The following is a 24,970-nucleotide window of genomic DNA, read 5'->3' as shown; positions in this document are numbered from 1 at the left end:
ACATATGTTTTTGTTCAGCTCACTTTTGTCTACAGAACGAACAAAGAACAGTATACCCTATGAAATTATTTAATAATAAACGATGTTAAACGATTTTACTTAAAATTGTTTTTGAACCATCGTTCTAATAAAAATATTAAAATTTTTTTACGAAACTCTATTTCTCAATATAACCGCAAGATTCTCAATATATTAAGCTGCAAGTTTGTTTAAATCAGGGTACTTCTCTTCTATATCGAGTAAAAATTGAAAAAAAAAAATGCTGAAATATCCTTACGTCTTAGTTTGTTAGCCACTGTTTATTGTAATCTTTGTAAAATTCACATTAAAATTTGTGGTTGGTATTTTGACAATATTAAACGAGATTTTACACTGTAATTCACAAAACAGCTTCCTTTTTGAACAAAAATAATGTTGAAAAATGCAATTTATATGCTTCGTAATTTGGTACACATTGTTTTAAAAACCAAATTACTAAATCAGAACAATAATATGATGGTATGTTCAAATCTTCTTTGCATTTCTAACAAACTTATGATCTGTGGATAGTTTCTTAAGAAATATTATTTGAACTTTATAAAACATAAGGATTTTTCATTAATTCTCTCTAAAACGTTTGAGAAAAGGTTTCATATTCATTTATTTGAAAATAAAATTCCCTATAAAATATTCCGTTATTTTTAAAATAATTTTTACGTCAGATTTTCATTCTAAATTTTTTTTTTTGTTCATACTGCGACAAGGAATGTGTGCTTATGTGGAAAATGACTAATAAAGAAAAAATGGCTTAAAGTACCATAAAATGAAATTTTTATTTTTTGAAACCATTGGTCATAAATACCATTATAAATCCGTTTTGCTTCTGACAACATATTGCATTGCAATGTGTGATACGAAGAAATTATTCAAGTATGGAAAAAATTTCAGATTCAATTCTATGTTTTTGTTTAATTCGACGAATACGCGTTTTAAACATTGAAAAAATTCAGAAAAGAATGCCTGAAAATTCTTTTAAAATTGCAACATCGTTTATTTTTATAATTTATAAAGCTTTTTCGTAGACCAGGTCAAATTCTTTTATAAATTTGTTGAAAATTACTTGGGATTTACTTAACATAGAGAGTAAAATTATTTTTACACTCGTTACTGGTTCTTTCTTAAATACTTTCTTAAATAGTAGAACATTTTATTTTTCTATTTTATTCTTAAACTGTGATAAAATTTATTTTCTACGCTTATTTCTGTTTCTGAAATTTTGCAATTTACTATGGAATGAGAAAAGTAAATGTCGAAGGAAACCTATAAAAATTTTAATGTCTTGCCATTTTATGCACTAAAATTGAATTTAATTTTATGAATCATACCCACATATAGTTTTCATGTAAGTACGTATATAGGTTCTTAATTTCATCCATTTTTGTTCATTCAACACACTTATTTAAGGGAAAACTGAAACCATAAGTAAACAGAAACTCAATATATTTAGGTCTAGCTCTAGTTTTATTTATTTATAAAAAAATTAATTTGATATAGAAAATGGAATAAATAAGTTCGTTTAAAATAAACAGTAAATATTATTTTTCAAAATTACAAAATAAATTAGTCATTTTTCAAATGAATCATCAAAAAAAAAAGTTTTTTTTTTGCAGTTCCACAAAAAATAATTAAAATTTTATGAAAATTTTTGCTTTGATAAAATTAACTTTGATAATCTTAAGATTTTGTTAATATTTACATAATTTTTATTTTTGTTTGAATAAAAATTTAATTCTTGTGAAAGATTTTAATTTTTTTATTTTGTTTGCAGTGCATGAATAACAAAGTTGTTCCGGTTAGATATTAATTAAAAAAACTATTTAATAGGAGAAAATTTAAAGTGATTTTATGAACATTTCAGGTTTATATTAGGTAAAGCTTTAAAACATTGAAAAATTAAGAAGAACGTCTTATTCATTTTATAACTCTTGTTTTTTTGGGAATTTTTAAGAATAAATTAAAATTCCACATACTTCGAGGCCCTAGGAAGATGAGATTGGCATTTTTGTGTTCATTATGCTAACTTACAGTTAGTACAGGAATTTTGGAATTATAACTAGGTAGACAAATTGGAAAATATTTAGCTTTTTTCTTCATACTGAATTACAATTAATCGTTTACAACATTTTAGTTTTGTTATGAATTTGATACGCTACGGAGCCTGAATTTCAATCCGAAATATTGCAGTTGTCGCGAAATAGACAAACACAAAATCATTTTGATTTTCATTATTCCAGAAAATTCTCGGCTGCACAAAATGCGAGAGGAATAAAGTGGTGGAAATAGATAAGGAAGCGTAATTTGATATACCAAGATTTTATTATTTTTCTCAAAGCCCTATAAAATTAATTTCAAGCGATTTGGCTCCATTAAGTAATATTAAACAAATAAGTAAAAAAATCAGGCCTGTTTTTGGCAATGACAACACAACGATTATGTATTTGGTTTTTTTAGATGGCGGGTAGTAGAAGAAGTATAATAGTGATGTGTGATTAATTGGACACAATTATAGTTAGTGTATGAAAAGACAAAGGAGAAGTGGCAAGATTTTTCAAAAACGTTTTTACATTGCATGTATAAATTGCATATGTTGCTGTAAAATACAGGGTGTCTAAAAAGTTCTCGTACTTTTGGAAATACTAATTTTTTTCGTTATAATTCTGGTTTTTTCAATTTGTTTTCATTATTTGCATTCGTCGTGTAATATTACCCCAAGTAGTATTTGTTAAATGTGTCTTTAATTTTTGTTAGCCTAGAAATGAATCGCGATAACAAGCACATTACTATTATAGAATTACACAGGTCAGGTATGAAGACAGCTGCGATTGTAAGGACGACTGATTACAAAAATAAGACTGTCTATGATGCCATAAAACATTACCAGGAGTTGGGGAGTCAAGTATTACTGCAAATGGAGCTAATTTTGAGCATGTTTTGTAAATTTTTATTGAATATTGTTATTACTACTCTTATAAACGTCTCTGAACAGTTGACAATGTGGATTTCTTAATCCATGTAGCAGTTCTAAGATGTAAAAATATTAAAAAAAAAGTACGGGAACTTTTCAGACACCCTGTATATACATACATAATAATATGGTAAATTAAACCGTCATTTTATCTTTAATAATAAAACCTATTCCTATGTCACTCAACCAAAACTAGTTTTTTTTAATCGATTAAAAATAAAAAAAAAAACTGACAAATTTCAAAAAAAAATTAGAATAAATTTTCAATTTATAACGTAAAGGTAAACTAAAACTGGAGTTAAAATTTGATTACGAAATTTAATTTTTCATAAAACACCCGTCATAATGTCGTAATAAAAAAATAGTTGAAACTTAATACCAAAATTCGTTTATAAAATGTGCGGTTAATAATTAATTTACATACGTTATTAAACAAAATTAGCATTACAATTTACATATAGTAAGAGTAAAAGTTCATTATTGCACGATTTACGATTATTATTACATATTTTAATAATTTTGAATATTTTTGTTAATCATTTGATTTAAATTATTTCAATGTGCTCAATTATACATATTTAAATTTTAATAATTTAATATTGTATAATGTAAAAAGAAATTCCATAATGAAATGAGATAGAAAATATTTATGAATCTCTTTCTTTTTCACTCTTAAGATTTAATATTATAAATAAATATGAAAATATTATAAATTATTTCATAATTGAATATGCAGACGATATTCACATGACAAACAATGAAAGAGACAAACAACAATAATAATAACAATAGAAATAACAAAAAAAAAACAAACGACGACAACACTCTTTAAAGTGACATCCAATTGTAATTCAATTCATTTCTTTTATAATAATATTTTTTATTTGTGTGAACTCAAACTCTTGACATAATCGAGCGTCATATAAGTGTATGTAGGTATATAATGTATAAATATGTATAACAGTAGAGAATAAAAAAAAGACACAAGAAATAATTTAATTTTTTTTCTTGTTTTTCAATTTATTACCCACTTAGGAAGCTTTAAATTGACTTAAGTCATAAACAATCGAAATTGATTTACTTAAGTGTTACTATATACTCTTCATCTACTACATTTATATTGTACTTTTTGTCCATATAAAACATTATAGCAAGTAAAAATTCACTTTTTAATTTTTAATTGTCATTCAACAAGCTATTGTTAATATTTTAAACGGTTATTTGTTTACAAATTTGATTATTTTGATTTTGTTGAATGTTTTTATAAAAGTTCAATGTTTGCTTTGTATAAATTGAGCTGTCATATTTTTGCATACTTATACCCATGCATGCACACGTGTTTTTTTATCATTCAAAGGGTTTGAAATTTCCTTGTAGATTTTACATACTTACATAAATATTTTTTTATAAATTGTAATTTTTTTTATAAATGTTGTTCATTTAAAAAACAAGTTTAATTCCGCAAAAATGTCAAACAATTAAGAAGCTTGCGAAATATGAATTATTCGATAGAGGGTGTAATCCAATAAAACCTTAAAAAGTCAATGAAAATTTTTTTTAATTTTTCGATCATATTTCTAAATGTTCACTAGAATCTGTTTTGACATTTGGACCCTTCTTGTAAATTTTTTTCAGACCATCCTGAATTTTTCTGGGGCTATGTAAGACAGATCTTCGAAAAACTCCGTAAAAACAAATTTGAAGAGGCTTTTTTTAACCCTTTTGGACATTAATGTATTTGTCGACATTTGATTCTTACCAAAAAATGATTGCGCAGCTATTTAGAATTCAAAAAGTTGCAATGATAAAGAAGATTGTTAACTTAAAATACAGCTAAGTAACATTATGTAAACAAACGTTTACGTAAACTAATTATAATTTATATTAAATTAGTTAGGAAAAAACTGGATGTTATTTTTGGTACAAGAAAAGTAAAATTGTATAATTGAAAAAGTGCTAAAATTTGGCCTGTATTACAATAAGGTTTGCTTCCTTTTTCAATACTTTTTCAAAAAAAATTTAAAAAAGAATTCTTATTAATTTCATTTTGTCCGTCCGTAGGTCCCTCCTTCCGTCTGTGGGTATTTTTACAAAACTTCTACATCCTTGAAGATAAAAAGCAGAAATTTGATATGTTCATAGATTTTTACTACTCGATCCTCTCTCAAGTTATCGTTTCACAAAATTTGTAAAATTTCAATTCCCCGCAGCTTATATTTTTATAAATGCAGAATGTCACTAAAAATATAATTATTTTTTTAATTCACGCAATTAACTTTCAAAATCGAATTTAATTTGTTCCTCATCTTGAATGCATGCAATTTTTGAAATTTTCGTATGTGAATGAAAGTAATTTTAATGTAACAAAGCTAGATGTTTTTAACAGCAGTTGTTGAAAGGAAAAGTGCTACATTACAAGCCATTGGTTTGCTCTAACTTTATTTTTGTTACTATCACACTTTGATTTCTGTTTGATTCCGATTACTGAGATTCTTCTATACTTAGTGAATATGCAGCTTAACGCAATGTTTATCTGTTTTGTGTGTCATCATAACAAAAATGTAAAACTTTTTGTACTTATGTATATAAATGCCATTTTACACGCACATTCATTCACACATTCATTTATTATTTTCAGTTCATGTTATACTTATTAGAAGAACACTCATCTTAAATAATTTCCGAAACGTAAATTTTCTTTACGTTTTGTTTTAAATTCATTTATGAATGGCTTGCAAAACTACAAAAGCAATTAAAATATGAAAAAGGAAAATTTTTTTTCTTTAAATAATTGTTTACTTCTATTACAAGGTGTTATTATATGTGTATATTAACATTAAATTATGATTGATTAAAAATTTATGTAGGCATGTAAGTATACACAAACAGACATACTCAACATTATGCATTGTAAACCATCACGCATCATCATTAATATCGAGTTTAAAATTTACATTCATTTTTGCAATAATATCTGTGGTAGTGAGTAGTTGAAAATGTTTAGAGGACTAATGAATTAAAATTAATAAGATTTTTGATTATTTTACATCTGACTACTTTGAAAAATTAAAAAATTTATTTTCTATGAGAGATTTTCAAAAATTTTTGAATTTTCAAATTGTTTTTCCAAAATCATAATACTTATATTTTGTCATGTACGTAGATGGAAGTAATTCTAATAATGTTCCTGAGAAAATAATTTTATTTATTTTAGTAGATTTAAAAAAAACATACGAAATATGCTGAACAAGTTGAGAATAAAAACTCCTTGGAAATAAAATTTATTATAACGGTATAAATAAACAATTTAGTTTAAGAGCGCAAATACTTAACTGTGAATAATGTAGTCGCTAATTACTTGTTATTAATAAACGGTAAATAGTTAAAATTCTTCCAAAGTTTCTTGTTCCATTTTAATCTAAAACGATTCTATAAGGTAAATAGGATAACAAGAAATAACATAAAAATTTCTCTTTGGAACCTTTGGAAAGAATTCGATTGAAAATATGAAGCATTCGAATAATTGTCAGGAGTTCGCCTTGATACCACAGATATTACACAGCTGTTAGAGTATAACTGTAATATTTGTATAGATCTTATACAAGAACATATTTGCGAAAATGTTAATATTTTTTGTTTTTCTCTTTTGGATATTATTACATGCTTATCGCGTTAAATAACGCTTTAGGGCGTAAAAGTTTGTTTATAAGAAAGTTAAAATATTTTTTTTTCTATTTTTATATAAGCTATATTTTTACAGTTAAAAGGTATTTTTTTTGTGTCTAAAAATAACTTTTCTTCTACCTTAAATAATTAACAGATTTTTTTTCTTCGTTTTCATAACAGAAATGATTAATTAATAGCACGCTATTGATAAAGTGAAAAAATAAATATTAAAGAAAAATATTGTTTTTAGATTTGTAGGGTAAATCTGTGAGCAGTACTTGTAAACCTCATAGAAAATTTAGTACATATTTAAGTGTTATAAGTATAAATTATTAATTATTGTGTTGCTTGCTAGTGATTCGTGTACTTAATTTGATTAGAAATAAATTTGTATTAAAAAGAAGAGAAAAAACTTCGCGAAAATTGAAATCGATTTTCTATTTAAGAACAAAATTATGACAATCTGGTTGGGATTTATTAAAAAACGCAAACTTAAATATTGAAAACTTAAGATTATTGTTGTGTAATGTTAATAGATTTGTTATTCTTTTTAGTTTGAGTTAGGTTCTTTGGAGTGCTAATTTTTTTAATTGTCCGATTACTAAAACCTTTGCTATTAGGTTCAAGTTTGAAAAATTAACACGAATAAGGAGAGCGTTTTCAAAATACGAAATTTTTGTTCTATACAAATTTAGAACCTCTTTATATACCAATTTTTTCAATTAGTTACCACTATGAAAGTGAACGTGATAATCGTCATAACATTCAATTTTTAATCGTCAATTTTCGCCAACTATAATGCACATATCAAAAACCTATACAATCTTATAAAAATTATACAGTTTTTGGTACTATGACAAAACAAAGAAATATTAATGAAATAGTTCTTCTCGAAAATATGTGACAATGGCGATCAAATAAATTTTGCTAACGACCGTCCTTTTCGTTATTCACTCTTTCATTACTCAGAACACTCGAATTTTTAAATTAATCACACTGACAAAAAGGTGTTTGATATTATGAAATGTCATTTGATATTGTAACCAGAAAAAGTGGTGTTAATGTATGTAGCAAATTTGTCCAGAAAAACTTCTTGATCAAATTGACTTCATGAACAAATTATAATAAATTTTTAAGTAAATTAGGTTCAGAAGACCAAAGGGGTTTATCTTAAATTAATAGATATGCCTTAACTAATTTGATGTAGTAGCATATCTACTTATTTAAAATCGATATGATAACAATTTTGATCATGAAAACAAAAAAGTTACTTAGTTATAGGACGCAATTTTTTTAATTCTAAAACTGAATTTAATAAAATCACCATGTTCTTCGGTTTGTGATGGCCGGCTATATGTGCTCACTATATTAAATACGCTTTTTTAAATATTCGTAAAATGAACCAGGTGTTCAATTTAAAAAATTTTTTTGCTTTCGTTCTAAACTTTTTTATGTGTGTCAGTACTCAATAAATAGTGGCTTGGTATACTTGTACGTGTTGTTGTTTTTTTATGTGTAGACTGCATCCACAATTTGTAATATTACGCACTTCCTCACATTTAACTTAATTTACTACCTTAAAATATCGCCTGATTATTAATAAACATAGCAGTTTTTATCCTTATAATGTATTGAAAAAATTAAGGTATAATTTTGTAATGATTTAGGTAGAGAAATAAAACGGAGAAAGAAGAGAGAAAAAAAAATTGGGATGATATCAATTACAAATTTTTAAAGGAAGTAATAACGAACCCCAGACTTTATTCTAAAAGTTAAAAAAACCTAAAGGAAAAAAAGAATAATTAAGACTACCGAAAATCACATTGCTGTTACACCTTTAAAAATAAAATAATGACAATTAAACTTCCTTTAACCTTGATTTCCTGTTTTCGGTATCCCTTTTTAATAATAGGAGTTTAATAATGATATATTGTAATCGCACACATTAATTATTTGTATAATTTTATCTCTATAATTCATTGCATTCATTGACATATAAAATTCTGGTAACTTATTATTACTTAAAGCGGAATGAAAAACAAACCTGTAATAGGATTTATAAATTTTTGTAGGTTAATACCCAATAAACAAAAAACAGGCAAACAACTGTACAGCAATAAAACAGTATGGTGTCAAGTAAATTTATAAAATATTAAAAAATGAAAGAGAAAACCAAGCAGAAAAAAAATTATAATCCCTTTGTGCACTCCTTTAATAACAAGAACAATTTGAGAAAGAAAGAAAAAAATATCGTCTTCAAAGTCGGTCGAAAGTCAATAAGTTACCAGGTAAATCAAATATTAAGTACACATAAATAATTATGAATTATTGGAAATTATTGTTTATCAGAACACAATTTTTTTTTAAATTTTTAAATAGCCACTGGTATTGCACTTTCTGTTTAAACGATACACTGCTGCTTTTTTAGTTTTAGGTTAATTTTTTTAAAACTAGTGCACATTATGTACAGAAGAGTATGATGGACGACTAGATTTCTAAATATTTGTAATGACTTATTGACTAATAATGTAAAATCGTTAACAGTTTCTTTGAAAAAAAATAGTTGTTATATTCTAAATGATAACATTGTACGTAAAAATAATTAAATTGATTATAAATTGAGTAATTAAGTATGCCTATTCAATAATAGTGTACGTTTTTGAGAAATTGATTAATGGGTAAAATTGCATTTGGAATTAAAGATTCGGAGTCAGATTTCATTTTCGCGTTCACTCCAAAGTTTGTGATTAGAGTCGAAAAATGAAAAATATTACAATTTATTAGAAGATGATAGCACTTTTATTGCAAAAATTACAAATTTCAGTGAAAATATCACTTTTACATAATATGCCCTCAACGTTGCATGTATAAGTTTTTCTTGCAGTACGAAAATTGCAATCAATTCTGAGTCAGAATCGAGTTTGGAGATCAATCCGCAAGTTCAAAAAAACGCTCAGGGTCAAAATTACTAATTTTTCGGATCGAATTCGCAGTTTTGCAAATTTTGTTTATTGTTTTTATTAAATTAAGATAAAAGTCGGACCTTTAATGAAACAGTAATAAAATATCAGCTGATTAAAATTTTGAAACCACTTTGTTTTTCGTTCCAGATAAAAATGAGGGAACACATAATGAAACTCCGGAATTTAAAAAAAAAATTATTTAAATATGTAAAATAATTTTTTTTTCTAGTTTCAGTTGAAGTTTATTTGCGTATAGTTAAGGGTTAGGTTTGACACTTAGTATGAGAATTTTCCAATTACAATATGAAGCATGATAGTACGTTTAAAATCAAATTGTTTTTATTACAACTTCAAAAATATTAAGTCTAAAAAGTTATTAATTTCGTTTTAAAGTACAAGGAAATATAACACTTAATTAAATTATGATATTCTTACAATGCTTCCAGTCGTTACACTCATAAGATTTCAGTAAAAATATTGAAAGAAAAATTGGGTAGCGTCAGTATATGTGCTCGTTATTAGTGTATTTATGAAAGAATAAAATATGGGTTTTTGACATCAGGAAGAAGTTTAAATGTGCAATAAAGCATAGGACAAATTAAAAATCAGAAGTAAAATGTAAAAAGAAAAAGAAAATGAGTTGGTGATTTATTCAGGACATAAAGTGCTTTTTACTTATGCAAATGTGAATAATAATGATATTGCTTTATAATTTTCAGACGTGTAATATCTTAATGACAATCAGGTGTGTGCAAGAAAGAGAATAAATATTATAGTAATTCTTACTAAGTATTTATGAACGAAATTTTGTTTACAACGGAAAAAGTGACTCCATTTATTGGAAATTTGGGCATTTTCTACATATATATGTAACGTTTATATGCACAAATTCAATATTAGAAAAATTTTCTGTTTTGTTTCCTTACTTTCCCAGAGGTTAGAAGTAGCTTACAATTGAAATGTCTTCATTGAAATTCTATTTCCGGAAATAGGTTGTAGAATGAATTTTTTTGACTTATTATGTATGGCGAATCTGCAAGTATTCGAATTCTCTAGAACTGGCAAACTCGCTAGCATTTGACAGTATTGTAAAATATTGACTGTATGTTAAGGTTACATATTGTAGCAATAAATTTTTTTTTGCTTACGAAAAATAGGCGTACTTTCGTTGTGTATATTTGCATTTTTCAGATTTTTTGACGAATTAGCAAAGAAATTTAGCTAATTTGTCATACAAATTACTGCCTCAATTGCCAAATTTCTCGGTGATTTCGCCATGTATAATTGGCCTATTTGACATAAAATTGTGCAGCCATTGACAATCGCGAAATTATACATTGTTATGTCCTTTATTTGGAACGGGTTCGAAGTGTTTTATAAGCTTTAAAAAGTAACAGTATTAAATTCTGTTAATACTTAAAATGAAAACTAAATATTAACGCATATATTAGGCACTCCTGTTTATATTCATATTTTTGAACGCTGACACATTGAATTTAGCATAAAATAAGTACTGTAAAAATTTGCACGGAAGGCTTCATGATTTTACTTTTGATTTTTAACTGTCATCAATTTTACTCTGAAGTGTGTAAAATAGTGCGTTGATTCTAGTATTTTCAGAAAGTAAAAGTGTGCAGTTACGTTGTCGTAAGCTAATATGACAGATTCGAAAATGTATAATTATAAACACTTTATTCAAATACCTTAAATTAAGCATAATTTTATAATAAACCATATTTTAGCTGGAACTTAAAAGAATTTAGTTCAATTTCGGTTCATTAAGTTTTTAGTTCTACGCTTGAATTTCTATTTTATTCAATTGTTAAAACAAAAACATTTATATTCTATGCTCTCTCTAAAGAACCCGCAAATGTTATAACTAAATAACAATAATTGAGACATAAAATTAAATTATTTATTTCTGTTTTTAGAAAGTTAAACATCTCCAATAAGTAAATGTTTATTTATAATTTATACACAAAAGTATGTAGGAATCCATAAAATATATGTAGATTCCAATTAAGTGGCATACGCCCAAAAAAATAATAACGTTTATTTATAATTAAGTAAGTAAAGAATTAAAAAATTGTCAACAAAAAACAAAATTCTTTGTTCTGAATTAAGATGTGCGCGGATTTGAATGAATGTCGCATTAAAAGAAAACATTACTTGAGTTGTAAATATTAAATTTTTTTTTTAAATAATAACAATAAGAAGAGGTGTTACAATATTTTTTATCGTTTACCACATGCTGTCCAGCATTTTTCAACCTTAAATACAGGATTATTTAATGGATATTTTTAGAGGGAAGAGAAGTAATGGTATTGATTTTTAAATAAGAATATGAAAAATTTGCAAAATTGCATGTAAATTTTATTATTATCGATAAATCAACTGTTACTAATTGGTTTTTTGTTATAATTTTATGAAAATATTGGTCACAATTATAATTCAGCCAGTCAATTTGAAATATCAAGTTTGGTCCTCTTTTTCCTACATTTTGACGAAAATATATATAGTTATACAAAAATTAGCACCAATTACATAATTAAAATTGTTTTCGAAATTGCAATCGATGTTAAATAAGCGATAAGGGCGCACCCATTGTCAACAGAAAATAATCATTTGATATGGAACCCTTATTTCAGCGGCTAACTGATAATTCCAAAACGCGAAATTGATCATTCATCGAACGCGTTGTTAATTTATGCGTTCTTTGATTAACATTTATTATGTTTTACGGTATTAAAATAATATGTCAGAAGTACGTAAAAATATTTCATATCATGAGTCATTCAAGTCATTCAAGTTATTTAAGAACCCAAGGATTTCAGTTTGCATAATAATTATTTGAGTAATAGATAGTAGTTACGGTTGGAAATACGTGCCAATGATACATGAAGTATTTTTCGCAGTCAACTATTGTTTTTCCGACTTTCCGACATTAATTGCAATACTCACTTATGTATATACAAAATCAAAAATTTTATGGGCTTGATCAAATTTTTGTTCACTTCAATCACATCAATATTATATTGAGTACACAAATACATTAAAATCCTTACTGAAATTTCGTTTAATTTTAATTTCACGCAGTTTTGTTAATTAACAGCGGTTTAAAGTGGTAAATTTCTAATGCTCAAATAAATAAACTTTAGAATTCAAATGTAAAAGTTCAATAAAAATTTCAAAATATTTTTACTCATTGTTCTATTTTCTCCTTTATAATATTTTCGTAATTAAAGTGAAATGCGAAAGAAAAAGTTTATTTTGCATAAATACAATTGAATTAACACTTTTTAGAGAACAAGAATATAGAAAATAAAATTGACAAAACCTCTTAGTTAATATTTACGATTGATGAAAATATTTTAAGATGCTAACTATAAGAGTCAAGGCTAATAAATTTGATTTTATTTATTCAAAAGTATTTTCAAATATCATAACATTAAACGCAATTCAGTAGGTGATACACTCATTCGATCATATGGTCACACATTAGCATTTTTTAACACTATAATAGTGGCTCTAATGAACTGTTTTTTTCCGCACGCTAATTTTCTAACATAGTTTTTTTTTTTATTTTTCTGATTTAATTATTGTATGTGTACATGTATGAGTAGTGTTTCTTCAGTCAAATCGTATAAAATATTCATTTATAATCAAGGGAAACAAAAACGTGTTAGATTAAAACTTAAAAATTATGAAAATTTGCCAATAATCTAAAAAAAAAACAAAAATCGAGGAAAAAATGAGTGTTATTATGATAATGAAAATTATAATCCAAAATTAATATTCATAAATATACTCGTATTAAAGAAACAGAAGCAGAAATAAAGGCAAATACATACATACATACTTTCCTAATTTAAGAGTTTTATGGTTGACCATCTCTACTAAAAGTTTTAATATTGAGAATTTCTCGTTAATTGAGATTTTTCTATAATTAGGCATTGATATTAAAACCATAACTGTAAAAGTACAATGAAATATACATGAAATATACAAACATAAAATTTGCTTTTCATTTATATGAAGCAAGTAGCAATGAAAAGTTAAGCGTAGTGCGTAAGTCAAATTTGTAATCTCACTTAATGTAGAAATGTAAAAAAAGTACTTCTGTAAAACGAAAGTGAGGTTTAACCTAAAACAATTTAAAATGTCAAAGATTAAAAAATATATGAGTATAATTTGACAAATCATAATAAAAATGATGTCAAGAATAGAAGCGTTTCAGCGAAAGCTTTCACCCTTAATGAAAAACGATTTTCTTTAGATTATCGCAAATTAGTTTAACGGTCATTTAAACCAACTAAACACAGTTAAAGTTATTTAACAGCAACTATATGCAAAAAATGTAGCTCAAAGCAAATATATAAAGCAAATAATGATATCCACAAATATGAAGAAAGACCCTTTTCTGAAATATGTTATTAATATGTTGATGATCTTATTTGGCATTATAAATACTATGATAGCCGTGTTAAATGATAAATTAGTAACTTCTAAATTAAATATCTTTCTTATTATTAGACTGTTAAATTTGTAATACTAGAATGAATTTTCGTGCTTAGATTAAACAATTTAGTTGATTTAATTCAATGTACTTTTTGTTTTATGCATAAGGTTTGTTAATTAAAGTCTAAAATCTGAAAAATGTAGTTGTATTTTTATTGCTAAAATATTTATTTTATGTAGGTAGTTTCCGTAAATTACTCACCAATGTTATTTTTAGAATACATGCTTGGTATTTGAAATAAATAAAGGGATGACACTTACCTAGAAATAAAAATTTTTATTAATTAATTAAGTATTTGTGTAATTTATTTAGAAAAAAATTTTAATATTATTTTAAAATGTCTAAATTGTACCACATTGTGTGTAAATCAACACGCAGTAAACATTCAATCTTTATACTGCTTTAAGAATAGTAATAAATAATTTAGGGACAAGACTACATTACGAAAAGCTTATACAAATTATTAATTATTATAAACGACTTTTTTACTGTACAATATCACAAGCTTTTGTAACTAGAACCAAGTATGTATAAATATTTATAAAAAAAAAACAGAACTGTTTATACTTTAACCTGGCATTTGTTTACATAATAATTTACGTAATTTCGGATGTTTAAACTTATACGACTAATAAGCAAAACAAATTGATATTTGATATCATTGATAATATTTTAAAATTTAATGCCTTGTATAAGAATAAAATTCAAGAAATAAAATTTTACTGAAAGGAAATTTAAGTAAGAGTATTTTAGTACTCAAAATTTATTTTTAAATTTTTTATTTGCATTTTGATATTATTTCCAAGAATTAATACTTAAGTTTAATTTTGGAATAAAATAACTCAGAATAGAAGGAACTTTGTTCATTTACCTTTTCTGATTCAATTCCTGTTACTTAAAAGAATCACATAGTGTTTTTCTTTAGGAGTTTCATAGTTTTTCACCATGAGGAGAGTAAAATTTTCGGAAAATGTGTGAAAATGTTATCAACATAAATTTGAATATTTTTTATTTATTGTTTTTTTTTTTTTTGATTATATTCCCAGTGTCCAATTTACCATAACACAGTAGTAAAAGCTTATTATTCTAATTGAAAACATTAAACTAATTTTCGTGGTCTCCTACATTTTTAAGTCATAGATGTGGATATGAAGGCATAAAATAAGATTTCCTAAATACTATTTACTTTCGTAAGTAATCTTCGATATCTTAAGGTCTTTGCGTATGTCATATCAGTATTACGGACATAACGGGCTAGATTCGTAACGCTACGCAATTCTTTTATTTAAAATAGACTTGAATAATATAAGTTTTCTCAATGTAACCCCATAATTCAATCCGACTGCCAAAAAAAAATTTCGTTGTATATGTTAATATTAAAACGCACAGTTATAGTTGCATTTTTATGATTGAGCAAAAGAAATATTTTAAATTATCCTTTTTTTATCGTAAAATGTAAGATCCTGCTATAAGTGGGTGTTTTAGAATCACTCTTATAATTAATTAAATTTTAAAACTAATTTTATAAAGTACAAGCAAAATCTTTGAGGATGCCTTTAGGGTTAAAAAAATTTTAAAATGATAATTTCGTAAAAAAAACTTTACAATTTTATAAGTTAAAATTGTGCAATAAACTTCATTAATAATTGGTTTTTAATTAAAACAGTTTAAAATACAAAATTTAAAATTAAATTTAAATTCGAATGAAAAATACATGACAGGAAGTTTATTTCAAAAAACACCAACTTAACATGCAAATTTCTTACCTTTTTATATTTTTTGATTTTAACCTTACACAATTCTGTTTAATTTTAACAACTTAATTATAGTTCTCTAATTAGAAGTAATATAAAAATTATGGTTAAAATTGTTATAGTTAAAACAAGTATTGTAAAAATAATTAAGCTCATAACTACCATTTTTCTTATAATTACACTTATAAAGAAAATCTATTAAAAATTTCAAATTATTGACAATTATTTTATTTCTATTTAAATTTTAATTAACAATATCATATAAAAGAAATTCGAAATTGTGCTATTAAAATTAATTCTTCCTTCTATAAGAGTTTTTTACTCTTTTGGGTTACCGTGAATAGATTTTTTTCGTTCATGCTAATTTTTTTTATATTCTACCACACTTTTATGCACTTTAATTACACTATTCTTATATATTTTTTTAAAATATAATTATAAATTTAACATTTCTTCTAAATAAAATATTTATTTCTTTGTTCATATACACAATATTAAATAAAACAAATTCAATAATTATAAAATTTATTTTGTTAAATTATATTTAAACTTTACATATTTGGGTATCATTGAAAAAGTCTATATTGTGACTGAAGAGTCACTCTATAAATGGACAAGACAATGATAAAATATTAAAAACCACATACTATTATTGTTATCTAAATACAAATTTCTTGAATTTCAAATAAATTATAAAATAAAAATTAATTTTAAATATTTAACAACTATTATAGTAGTCTATTAAGTATTTAAAACAAATTAAACCGGACTTTATAATATAAAAAAATAAAACTGGTAATTCATTAAACAAGATTTAAACAAGATTTTGCAATCAGAACAATGTTTTATAAAATATTTTAAATATTATTTATAGAAAAAATTTTTATTTTACTTATTTGAACGCCTACAGTGCAATTTCATTTAAACTTGTGTATAATATATTTATGATGATTGGTTTAAATTATTTTTTAACTTATAAGCTCTAAGTTAATCCATGTAAGTATGTAATTAAGTAAGTATGCATTAGAGAATTTAAGGGAATAATATTTTTTTAATTACAAATTTAACCCTTATATTACCGATGAAGTGAATTTGTGAAAATAATGCTTTGTTTTCTTACACACTCTCTTTATGTAATTAAGGTTTTGGGGGGCTGTTAAGGTTAAGAGGTTTGAAAAAAAATTTTTTTTTTTGGTTGGTGGTGTTATGAAAAAGTGTCCAGAGAAAATGTAAATTGGGTAAAACTAATTTTTGTATTTTCTTTTTTAGAGACTATATTTCGAAAACTTGACAGCAAAATAATTGCTACAATATGTATATACATGTATGTGCAATTTACAAAATACACATGTACATAATATTATACATATTTATGTCGGACTTTTAATATTTTAAAAGTTAATATTTTAATAAAAAAGATACTAACTTGGAGTATGAAAGTGTTGCTACATTTATACATATATGTATAAATGTATATATATTCGAAATGTACATAATATGTCCATTTTTGAATGTACATTTCTTAGTTGCCACTCACTTGTCATTCAGAAATGTAAATGGCTTTTTCCATAACAAAAATTTTGAGATTTAAATATGTATATACATGTATATTAGCCGACTGATATAAATTTAGAGCAAGTGGGATTTCAAATTGTATTTAAGTACAATAGGGTTAAATATTACAATAACAGAGAATACTTGTATATGTAACAATAATAGGAAATATAAAATAATAGTTAATTTGTAAAAAAAAATATATATACATATATATATATATATATTTAATACAATTTTTGTGCGAAAAACCAAACTATGAATATTGCAATTCAAAATTAACAAATCCACAAATTCCTGAACTAAATTTTGAAATAAACACAAAATTTTGGTTAATTGCTTGGGTGCGCTGCATTTTTGTAGCCCTGTTGCAATCGTCTTACAATAATAAAAATTATCTTTTATAGCAGTTTAAATAATAATAAGAGTTTTATAATTAAGTGGATTTGACATGAGCTTTTTATTTTGAAGTGAACTTTCAATTTCAATGATTGCATTACTTTTTATCAAATGACGACTATAATATGTCATAAAAATTACAGTAATTGTTCATTACTGATAGTGTAATCAATATTATAACAAAGTAAATTTTAAGGGCTATATACTTTAAAAGTTTCTTTGATCTTTAAACGTTGACAATCAAATCTTTATAATAAAATTTTGCTATTTGTAAAATAAATGCATTAGGCAAGGTGCTTGTTTATCATTGTTTTAATATTTTTTAATTTTTTTAAATTTTTAATTTTATATTTTTACATTAAATTAGAAGCTATTTGGAAATACCATACCAATACTTTTTTAAAATTCCGTAACAAAAGTTAAATTAATGATGTTTCTCTTTTTAAAAATGCAAATTTGCGCATAGTTCGGCAGTCTAATAAACTATAAAGTTCAAGAAATATTACTGCTTATAATTATAACGTGTTACATAAATTACAAGTTGCAAGTAGAAAACTTAAGACAAGTAGAAAACTTCTGACACTTTGTCAAATCAATATGACAAAAAATATTTTAATAAACAAATGTCATAAATGTCAATTCTTTTAACGTTATTTTGTTATTCATTATTATGAAAAGTGAATCGAAACCGTTAGCAATAATTTTAATACAGAAAAAAAAAACTGTAACGTAAAAAGTAAAAACTTGATTTTGACTTTTTGTTTTTCTAAATTTCAATGTCAGCTGTCATTGGACATACGGTATCAGTTAAAAAGTTTGAAAATGGAAATTTTATAATTCTGTTTTTAAATTTTCTTGTTTTTTCTTCACAACTTGTCTTCTTCATATTTTATTTTCTTATCTAACTTATACTGTCATGTTTGTGTTTTTTTTTATGGAACTATTACTAATAAACACGTTATTTAAACATTTATAACTGGAATTTATAATAATCATTGGATTTTTTGAATTCTTAATTAAAAATAGTGTAGATGCAAGATGAAAAAAATAACTTTCGTTTTTATTTTGACTTTTTTTTAAACATATTCACTAATTTTTAAGCTCTGTTTTAGTTTTAATCACGGTAGTGTGATGAAGTTTTATTGTTGTAACATTACCAAGATAATTTGGTTTGATTGATTTTTTTATTGCAATTCAAACTGATTTGGTAATAATATCGATTTTGTGAATGCCAAACGAAAAAAAGTAAGGGAATAAATAATTAAAAGAAAAATGCGGCACATGATTTCAGAATGTCAAATTTAAGCGTTAAAGTTTAAACGCAACTGAAATTTAAGAATGCACTTTAAAGAAAAAGTTTTAATTTCTTTACCTTTCCAATTAACAAATCTCTACTTAAAGGAAATCGCAACAAGAGGCTAAAAATCATCATGTGGTTAATGGAAGAACTTTCAATCATAAAAACGGAGCATCTTTCGTGAGCATCATAAACATAGTAAAACATTTTTTGTGACTTTCATTAAGGTATTGAGTCTTTTACGACTCTTACGACTTTTTAAAATAAATACTCAAGACGTTTGATTTATCAAACTTTCGTGGTAATATACAACATACATATATACCCAGAATAATGTCTTTACATCTAATATAGAGATAAAGACATTACCTAGAAAATCGAATCACAAATTAAAAGAGAAGATTTTGACGATAAAAAGAGATACTTATTTACCGTCAAAATTTTTTTACAGTCGCAAACCGTGTGTATTAAATGGTTTGTGTTTATAATAACTAACTTTGCATAGACGTATAACTAGATTATTCAATTCTGATAATAATCCACGTCATTTACAAAAACTCAAATAAGTTTATCAACAACAATACGATGACATTCAATTTGGAATTATATACGAGTATTTATCGAATTCTAGATCTTAAACAATATATTTATCCAACTTAAACTTTACAAAAACTTTATAAAAAACTTCAATTTAACATACAATGTGAGTTTCCTGTTTAAATTTATTAATTTATTCCGATTTTTTTTCGTCGTTTGAGTAATCTGAAATAGTATTTTGTTGTTGTTTTGGTGCAAATTCAATAATAATATTATTTAATTTACTGCTATTGTTCTATTAGTCATCTTTTTTTATGTGATTTTTTAAATAATTTTATAAAGGGATACACCTGAGATTATTTTTAGTCTTATATAATCTTGAAATTATCACTAAGATTGGGTTTTAAATTATTACTTCCATAAGAGGGTTTTAAAAAATAATAATGTAAAATTTAAATGATTAATTTGTAAAAATTGATAAAATGAACAAAAAATTACTTTTCGATTTTAATTTTTTTCTTACTTCAAATAAATTAAAATTTTATTTTTAATTACAGTTGTTTTCATAAAATTTACACAGGTGATTTACCATCTTATATTTCCATGTGACATGTCATACAAAATAAATTATTGAAACTTATCATTAAGTCATCATTTATAAGCGTTTGAATAGCCAAGTTAAATGTTGTACGTATTTGATAAAAGACGGGGACAGTTAAATAATATTTTAATTAATTAATGAAAAAACTTAATTAATTAATAACCTTGAAATCTGATGATAAAGTGATTTTAATTTTTATTTTATTATTGAAGCGTGATGAAAAAAAATAGAATTTTTTAATTCTAGAAGTTCTAAATAAAGTTTAAATAATTTTTATTTTAATTCCACGTTGTATTTTACATAGTTTTCAATAAAATTATAATAATTGCAATACTTAATATTTAATATTTATTTTATCATGCATAAAGAAGCACGAGTATGTGAGGAAGAACTAAATTGAGGGACAGTAAACACTTTCGAAATCTTTCATAGCTTGCGAAACATATGGAAAATAATGGTTTAATAGTTGTGATTTATTAATGAATTTTAATTTTTTAAATAATCATACCAAAAACTGTCATTAATAATTGACAGTCCAATTGACAACTTTTGACATTCCAATTGACAGAAATTATTTTGGATTGCAATTTTCACAAACTGCAAACACACAAACTGCAATACCCTTAAACGTTCGTTGCAATACAAACATTGATTTTAGTAATGTTGTTTATAGTGAAAATATAATGTTGTTTATATTTTAAAGTTTATATGCATACCAATTATCAAGATCGTATTAAGTTTTGATCCATATGTCGTACACAGCTGTCCAGAATTCTTAAGCAATATGACTGTGTCAACCATAAACTCAATGTTGCCATAAACTCAGCGACTCAGACAAAATCGATTGGCGATCGGCTATTCAGACTGGCCATCGGCGACTCAGACTGTCGTGATAAGTAAAAAATAAGATTGAGACCTGCAAATTTAAAATACCTCTGCGAAAATATTTCAATGTTTTCCAATTACAAAACACTAGTTTTGATTTTGGCGTGCAAATTAATTTCTTTAAAAACCTCATCTGAACTTGTTATCGACGAAATTCATTGAATTCTATTATTAAATTTCTATATATAAAAAAACCTACAGTAATTTCAAATAATAACTATTAAATTTTTTTTAATGTTTATTACAAAAGTTTATCTAACAATAAAATAATTAACAAGTTATTCTAAAATTATAAAAGCATGAAAACGGAAAAAATAAAATTTCTCATAAAAAAAATTTTCAATGTGACTATTTTTTTATCGTTAGAAACAAAAAAAAAAAAACAAAAAAACGAATCATCTTCCTATCACAGGTGTTTGTGACTAGGTGGTTAATATTTTTTATTTTTAAATTATGTACTATTTTAAACCTATTGATAAAACTAACTATGATACTTACATAAGAGTACTTTGCACATACATTTTAATTTCATATTAGTCTTTTTTCATATTTGCGAATATTACACACGAACAAATGTTCACGTAGTTAGGAAATTGTTAACTATTGTCAGATACCATAGGAATATTTAAAATTTTTTTTATTATTATTGTTTAATCAATAGTACATACACATGTTTGTTTTTTATAATTAAAAGAGTGGGCACCAATATTTTTCAAAAAATAAAAGTGTAAAATTTGGCCTGCAAAAATTGCAACTCATGTGAATATAGGGTGTTGGTATGGAAGTAATGTTGAAACAATGAACACGGTTCTATGGTGAGATAAAGCCTTATATGTTTCTATGTAATCATGTGTCTCCTTAGATAATAGAAAAATGGAGAAGGTGGCGATGTAGGAACAACTACAACAAAAAGAATAATAATGTGAAAATAATGGTAAGCAGAACCTAGATGCAGAAGCAAATTTTATAATGAAATGGAACCAATTAAAAAAACAAGCCAAATTTAGAGAACATTTCTCGATTTCAATATTTAATTTTATAAATTCTAAAGCTCAGGCAGCATGGAACTAAGACGCTTCCAGAAATCCACTTCTAAAACGCCCGATGAATTGGAATCAAAAGAACTGATATTTTATGTTGGCAACTCTAATAATTCGATCACTCAATAAAGAATAATAGAGATAAAAACACGCAAAAAACATGCATTTACTTAAAAAAAAAACGTAACGTTTTATTGATGGTTTGTCTATTGTTTTTGTTAGTTTTTTGATATAATAATTATTGGTTTATTATACCTGTTACAGGTATTTGAATCGTTTAATTGTGTATTTACAATAATAATAAAGAAATTGCAAGATTTTTTTGCAAAAACGGAATAAATTTTTTAATTTCCTTACATTGTCAATGTTTATTTTAATTGTAGTTTTCACATCCCTAATGCCATCAAAAAGCTCTAAAAATTCTCCAATGAATTAAAGCATTGATAAAGAGTTTGAATTTCAATATACATAACATACGAGTATTATGAATGTAAACTAGCTATGAAAGCAGTGAGTTTGTGGGCTTCAAGAAAATTTACAATAATTTTATAAAAAAAAAATACTCGAATGATAATTATTAATCACATGACCTGAGGGAGAAAATAATCTCATTATTTCGTTCGGCTTATACCGCTATTATACTTAATACAAAAAACATAAATAAAATGCCCGGCATAAATGTTTTCTTATAATGATATAAATTTCTATTAATAATTATAATTATTTATAATATACTTTATTGTTTTAATTTACAACTAGGTCATTTTTTAAAGATGCGCACTCATTTTAAATGAAAAATTAAGACTATTAAAACTAAAACAAAACCATTTTGAGCCAACAAACCTCCATTGACTAGAATTCATAAAAAATACTGTGACAATTTTTTTTTTTAAATTACTCAACCCATTTTTTTTTCTGTTGCTACACCGACCCAATCTTAAAATTAAAATTATGAGAATAGTGATTCAGTGGCAAACCTTCAAAGGAGGTAAGGTCAGAAGTTGCGAAAAGACTATATTAGTCTTTACCTTTTATTTTATTACTAAAAACAAAAGGTAAAACTCGTGCTACTTCTTTAATAGAAGTATCATAGCACAATTCTATTCTTAATTTTTATGTTGTTATGAAATGAATTTTAAGGTGGAACTAAGGCAAGTAACTTGAAATTGTACGAAATTTGCTTAAGGTAGTTAGAAATAAATTGGCGTCAAGTCAAAAGTATGTATATGTAAAGTATTATATTTTCGTCGAACAGTTTAATTTACGAGGAAACTATATTGCAGTTTTAAGTGATAATACGGGAGGAAAAAATGGATGGAGAAGACCTATAAGGGGTTGAAAATTTCATAAATAGAAAAATAATGTTGAAATTGTCACTGCTCTAAAATTCGGCTGGGTAACTTTTATTTTTCTTTTAAGTTACGTCGTCGTGTCCTTATTTTTATAAAATTTTCAAATATTTTGCATTGAGTGACAAAAAATTTTCAATTCGCTTTTTTTTGCTCCTAACCCCTTACGTTCCTCATTGTGTTCCACTTTTGGTCACATTTTGTTTTCTACTCATTCTTTTCATTTCCTTATTTGAATTTTTTTCGATAAAAATCGTTACAGTGACCCTTTTTTGTGTTTTTAATGTTACTGTTTTATTTCGTTTTATATCATTTTGCATATAACGGAAATAAATTGGTTATTTCAAACCGTTGGGGAATGTTTACATAGCTGTCATGGATTATCTTCTTAATTCATTCACATATTTTTTGTTTCTTGTTATTTTCTTTTCTTTTTCTCTTTATCGGGGAGAGATGATGAGTAATGTGTTTATAATTTTACTTAACCATTTATTCTTTCATACATACATAGCAAATATTACTAAAGTATTTACTTACATATATGTATTTATTTGTGCTGAAATCGTGGTGTTGTAAAGTATTGTGTAAAATATTTAAAAAAAAAAAAGAAAGAAATGCAATGATAATAGCATTTATGATGGTTACATTTTAATAGATGTTATAGTAAAGGTGATTAGTCTGTTAACCTAATAAACTTTTACAAGAAACGATTAACCTCTTATGTAAAAACAAAATACATCCATGAATGTACTTACATAAAAAATAACCAATACAATTATGCCCTAAAGGTACTATAGTTATTGAAGAAATTTTATACATACATACGTACATTCATATAAGGGTTATGTACTATACCTATAGTGTAACTGGCTATGTAACTGTGAAATTATGTACATTTATTAATTTGTACCTATAATGTAATGTAAATGTAACTACATATAATCGGAACTGCAATAGCAGTTGAAAGGTTAATAACGTTGAATATGTTTAATACTAGGATTATCTATTCTTAACTTGTTGCATAAAACATAAAAATTCATTTTAATAAACGAGATTCATTTAAAAATCGAATTGATATATAAATATTTTGAGCTCTTATATCTTAAGTATTCCTTAAATCTTAAGAGAAAGATATGTATATATTTAAGCATATTGTTACATTTTCCAATTAATTTGAAAAGAGAGAAAAACTTTATTAGGAAGAGAGTGGGGAATGAACCTTAAAGTTTGCAGCACAATTAAGATAGGGAATTTACAAATTGCTCTTTAAACATTTTAAATTGCCTATGGGACATAATCTTTTAGGTACTTCGATATCATGCAATATATTTCGTATAAGATTTTTGACTACGTTGATCTTTCTGGTAATTATTCTCTTGTATTTTAATATAATCAGTACAGT

At 24.9% G+C, this 24,970-nt stretch overlaps 1 protein-coding gene across 7 annotated transcripts in view; it reads right to left on the bottom strand.

The window, feature by feature from the left end:
• LOC129610185 (sodium-dependent nutrient amino acid transporter 1) overlaps nucleotides 1-24,970 on the bottom strand; it is a 99,961-nt gene that overhangs the window by 54,924 nt on the left and 20,067 nt on the right. The window contains exon 1 of one of the 7 annotated variants that reach the window (XM_055522620.1): nucleotides 14,354-14,373. The exons of the other annotated variants lie outside the window; for them this stretch is intronic. The gene's annotated coding sequence lies outside the window, so the exon portion shown is untranslated. Of the gene's footprint in view, nucleotides 1-14,353; nucleotides 14,374-24,970 lie in introns of those variants that run through there. 7 annotated transcript variants of the gene reach the window in all.

The sequence above is a fragment of the Condylostylus longicornis genome, unplaced genomic scaffold, assembly GCF_029603195.1.
Source record: "Condylostylus longicornis isolate FDR11 unplaced genomic scaffold, ASM2960319v2 ptg000044l, whole genome shotgun sequence".
NCBI lineage: Eukaryota > Metazoa > Arthropoda > Insecta > Diptera > Dolichopodidae > Condylostylus > Condylostylus longicornis.
This window is presented reverse-complemented; position numbering and strand designations above follow the sequence as displayed.